Source organism: Typopeltis vanoorti, chromosome 7 (assembly GCF_054136105.1).
Source record: "Typopeltis vanoorti isolate ZY-2024b chromosome 7, IOZ_Tvanoo_1.0, whole genome shotgun sequence".
Classification (NCBI taxonomy): domain Eukaryota; kingdom Metazoa; phylum Arthropoda; class Arachnida; order Uropygi; family Thelyphonidae; genus Typopeltis; species Typopeltis vanoorti.
The window spans coordinates 43372553-43377886 of record NC_143555.1 but is presented as its reverse complement, the minus strand read 5'-3'; the positions used below and the strand labels follow the sequence as shown (position 1 = coordinate 43377886).

The 5334-nt window shown below is 34.2% G+C and overlaps 1 non-coding gene across 1 annotated transcript; it reads right to left on the bottom strand.

The window, feature by feature from the left end:
- Nucleotides 1-4900: 4900 nt before the first annotated feature.
- TRNAE-CUC (transfer RNA glutamic acid (anticodon CUC)) lies at nt 4901-4972 on the bottom strand. The gene has a single exon. It is a non-coding gene; the product is annotated as a tRNA-Glu (tRNA).
- Nucleotides 4973-5334: the final 362 nt, after the last annotated feature.

The window sequence follows — 5334 nt, the reverse complement described above, 5'->3', positions numbered from 1 at the left end:
AACAATTCTGGCACTTGTCTTAACCGATGGAATCCTTTCCAAGAACTGCCGACTGGACACAGTGATCGATCTTACTTGTGCAGCGTTCTTAAAACTGTCTTAAGAAGCCGTTGAAAATTTCCTCGCAATGAGCCGCATTGTTTTCCTAAAGCAACTTCTGAAAGCCTTCAAATAGAATTTGAAGGTATTACAGTTTAGCAGTTCTTTTGATAGTTTTTTTTTTTTAATCTATGTTTACTGTTCGTTTGTAATTGTTACCATTACAGCGCTTGCGCACATAATGGAAGATTACGTCAGCATTTTATGCAAGCTCAACAATAGTGTAATTATGACGTATTTGAGGTTGGAATAAAATTTCAAGTTTTACTTGATGCGCCAATATGGAAGAACCACAAAAACATTAAGAAAAGCATGGCTAACTTTTCTTATCGATTTTCAATAAAGGTATTCCATCATAACTCAAAATTGCCATTGCTGTGTGTGTGAACGTGACAAACATGACAGCACGCTTGTCAAGCAGCAGCTCGATAATGGGAAGTCAGGAAGATCGCGTTATTTATCTTACGATGGAAATGCTTCCCGAAGTGAGAACAATGTGTTTCGGCTTCTGCAAATGGGTGGAATAAAAATAAGGCTCATTGCTTTTCCTCTAGCGTAGCTTGAGCTCCATCGCAGATATGAACACTGACAGATATTTTTTTCTTTTTTAAAGTTTTATAATGACTTATTTTTTTCGGATGAGTTTTACATCACTTTTTTTTTTTTTTTTTTTTTTTACATTTAAACAAACGTTTGTAAAATTTGACATTTTCAACAATGCACTTATAACTTATATAATACACATAGAGAGAAAATTAAAAATCTATAAAAATCGCAGCAGTAACAGGAAATTAGTAACCTACTCGTCAAAACTTGAACTGGAAAAAAATTATGCCAAAAAAAAAAAAGTTTTTGTTATTGTGTGCACTGTAAAATATTGTTTGTTTCATTACAAAGATAATGTTTGCTTTCCGTTGCCAATTTTGTAATGGAAAGCGGAGGAGGGTGGGGGGGAGGGGTAATACCACAAATCATTCCGAACTGTTTGCTTTTTTTTTCTTTAGTCATTTTTTTAATAGCGAAGTCGCTTTCGTTGGAAAATTTTAACGTTCACAACTCCAGATAGGAACTTTTTTTTTTCGACCGCAGTGATCAGATGGATGGAGGACCAAGGCAGTTGTGATCACGAATGATTTCACACATTGTTCAAATGGCCACCAGATAACTTAACTCCAAACGCTCGATCTCTTTTCTTTAGTGACCCTTAAAAGTTTCCCCCGGATGTTTGTCCTTTAGGTAATTCAGAGCACACAATTTCCCCTTCCTCACACACACACAGTGACATAGTCACTCTACGCTGGTGTCTGGCATTCTAAGAATGTCCACCATTAAATTACTGTTTTCGGGCTTCTGATGCACTGAAGCATCCTTGTTGATATGGAAGCAATACGCTTGTAATGCTCATCTCTTTTCTAAGCTTCTGTTCTACGGGCTTCTTATACAAGAATAAACAAGCTTAGCCTAACTAGTTTTCGTCGAAATCTCCATTTTCTTCTGTTTATACAGGCGTCTCGAACTGATTCTTAACAGAGTTAAACATCTCCAATTGAATCATGTTTTCGAGTCCCTCGTGAATGCCATTGTCTCTAACTCTGCTTTCAGACATTTTACACACACAGTTCTGTTGCACCATCACACAAAAAAACTAATCTCTTCGATTTTTCGTTCTCTCCAATTCCTGTATTGATGTTCATAAATGTCTTCCTATTATGCCACTCAACATTCGACAGCACCTTTTTGATTTTTGCCAGAAAGATCCCAATAAACATTAACAGCAACTTCTAGAATCTAGACTACCTGGAAATCTCAACGAAAATTACGCTGCCATGGATTCCGCTACTACTTATCAATACGAAATCGTCTTATGTCACTTACTATTGGCCAAATGCCATGGAAAAGTTGGGAGAAATCTCAAGTCATCGCCCTTAATATCTCTAAGGCACTTGACCACGTTTAGCACAAAAACCTATCAAGTAAGCTCTCATTACTGTCTACCGACTTTTGCAACTGGGTTGCTGATTTTTTTTTTTTTTTCTGTTCGCCCATCTTTTATTCCACAAGGCTCTGTTCATCTACTCTGCTTCTAAATCGTTCACACAGACGTTCATGTTATGCTGCTTCTGTTTTTACAACAATCATTTTTACAACAATATCAAACAGTATCGAATAATAAGTCCTACAAATATTTCCGTAGTGACGGTTTTTCAACACATCTTTATTGTCCAATTTGTTCTGCGGATTTTTTTTTTTTCTCTCTTCATTCTCTCGAGTAGTGAAGGAAACCTGTTCATTCGAAACAGGTTTCCTTCTCATTATTTCCTAAGATAACCTACGAGCCTTCAAATCGAATGTTAACTGGATTCTTTCTCATTTTCTGTCCATCCACAATACTAATAAACTCTAAGGTGAACAGCCTTTCATGTATGGGATTACAATGAAAAAAAAAAAAAAGCTGCAAAACAGAAACGCCATCCAATTAAGAAATAAATACATACAATAAAGGTAGCCTCAACAACTAAGAGGAAACAATCTGGGCATATGTCTCCGGGATAATTCTTGTTTGAATATTTATTTGTCCTCTGGACATTATACTGTACTTTATAATGCGCAGATGTGTGGATTTAACGAATTTAACACTAACCGAACTCATTTATTGCTCGATATTGTTGCAAAAATGATTGTTGTAAAGGCAGTATTGTTTGATTTGAAAACTTTTGTTTAGATTTATCTGTTGCTTTCGGCTTGACTAACGCGCGTTATCATGCAAAAATACTACATTTAAACATATTTTAACTTTATAAATAACTGACCAACTTGAAATTATCATATTAGACTTCACTTTTCCTGTTTTTCTCAAACCGCTCCCGAAAAAGCACTTCATGACACTATTGAAAAAAAAAAATTAAAAGGCACTTTAATTTTTTTTTTCTCCCCTTTTATGTTTACAGCCATAAATGGTATCCATCTAGCTTGTTTATTTACAGTAGTTTGTGTCAGGTAATTTATCAGACGCACAGTGTGCAACTTTACATCTTCCTTGAAGTTAGCAAGCGCAGAGAGCTGTTTCCTGGTGAACAGATTGCCGGAAAATGTTACTGCTCGCGATAAATGGATAAGTCCGCCCGCTGTGGACTTAATGGAATTTGAGCCATATTTGGGTACGCGCATGTAAGTTACTGGTGATAATTCTAAATCTCTTCTAAAGTAATTTTGCTTTCTTTCCGGAGTGGGAAGTGGAACAAAGCTTTTATCAGGAAAGCGTAGTGCCACGAGGTGTTTGCCAACACAGACGCAAAATAGCAACGTTTTGTCCCTTCGTCAAAAAAATGTCATTTTAAAAATTTTCATTTGTCGCAATACGTCACCAAAACTTTTAAAGGAAAAGATTAGAAGTTTTCTCCTGTTTGATTTTGTTTACAAAGAGAAACAGCACAATGTAATCGTGAAAGAGAAGTTTATCATCGGAATGGTTGTCCTCCGAACTGTGTTTTGTCCCGATAGTTACTGAGGGACAAAGTTAATTTATAAAGAGAGCCTTCATTATTTACAAGTACAAGATATGTGGTCCCGATCTTTCATTGTAGGGAAAACAGAAATTCAACTGATGGTATGTTAATTTTCAACAAGAAAGCGACCCTTTGAAATAACTATATTGTGATAAATTTAGATACGTCTAAAAATATTATTGAACACGTAATGGATACTTCAAAATAGCGTAATTAATGAGTTCAGATATACATATAAAAAAATCTGAATAAGAAGAGGCCCGTTTCACGAAGGAAGATTAATCTCCCACTGGGATTTTTTTTTTTTTTTTTTTGAAAAAAATGCATCTTTTACCATGCAAGAAAGTTTTGAATATCAATCAATCACAACTTCGTTGTAGAATACGGGAAGTGTTTTTGGAGGTTTTATTGATAGCGATAAATAGCAATCCAAAGAACTAGCTACTGGAGGATAGAGGAATAATTTTTGTTATACATATGTCATCAATAAAGATGTCTTTAATAATATAAAAATTTTAAAGCAAGTAATGTATCGTAAATTAATAGTTCTGGTTATTTATAGTATAATATTGTTCGAATTCATTTCTTTTTTTATAATATTGGTCATCTAATCTTTATATACAAAGCTCAAGTCCTAAAAAACTGCTAAGCACACATTTGCATTAATTTAATTATATGTCAGTTACTTTCTCCAATATCAAGGGTGGGGGGGTTGTTGATGCAAATAGCACTATATCCCTGTGACAATCCCAAAGACATACCTTTCCCTACCCTTCTGCACTGCATTGTTACATACAGTTTTCCTGTTATTTAACATTAAAGTACAATTTCCGTAAAATGTATTTAACTAATATAACAGATCGTCAACCAGAAATAAATTCACATATGTGAATTCCCATTGCAAACATGACTGGATTCTGCACGATGTGTGGCGCCATCTATCGAACACCGTGGACACTACTTGACAAATAAAAAAATTTATTTCGTGATACAACTATTTTTTATTTGTAATCCTCTTAATGTTAGAACCCTGTTCGAAAAAATTAATTTCGTCAGTGTATAAAGAATTATCTTGAATTTTTACAGCATTTTTGGCATTAGGTTCAATAATATGCTTTTTTTTATGAATGCAGAATTTCCTGTCTTAAGGGCTCTCAAAAAGGTCATCTAAGAATTAAGTAATTAGAAATACATGTAAACAATAATTACTTCAATATTATAAAGTATTTTATAAAATAGATGTAGGAGAAATAAATACACAATTAACGTGGTAGAACAAAGGGGAAAAAAATTTTTTCCGACACCGGGAATCGAACCCGGGCCTCCTGGGTGAGAGCCAGGTATCCTAACCACTAGACCATGCCGGAAGCTGGCTTCTTTTGCTGCGTTCCAGTTTTACCGGCTTCCAAAACTTTGATTCTCACAATAATATATATATGTATGTGTGTGTGTGTGTGTGTGTGTGTATATATATATTATATATATATATATTATAATAATAATACAGTGTGTTGGTTGCCGTAACGACAACCAACACATTGGATTCATTTCAATCTTAAGTGACAATTGCAAATTGTAAAGTATTCCAATTGAAAAAAGGAGAAAATTAACTTACCCTCTTTTTTTCTTTTTTGTCATGTTTTTGTTAAATTAAATTTGCCAAGAAATTTATTTTACAAATTTCATTTATAACCAACTAAAAAAAAAGCTTCCTAAATAAAGATTTCAA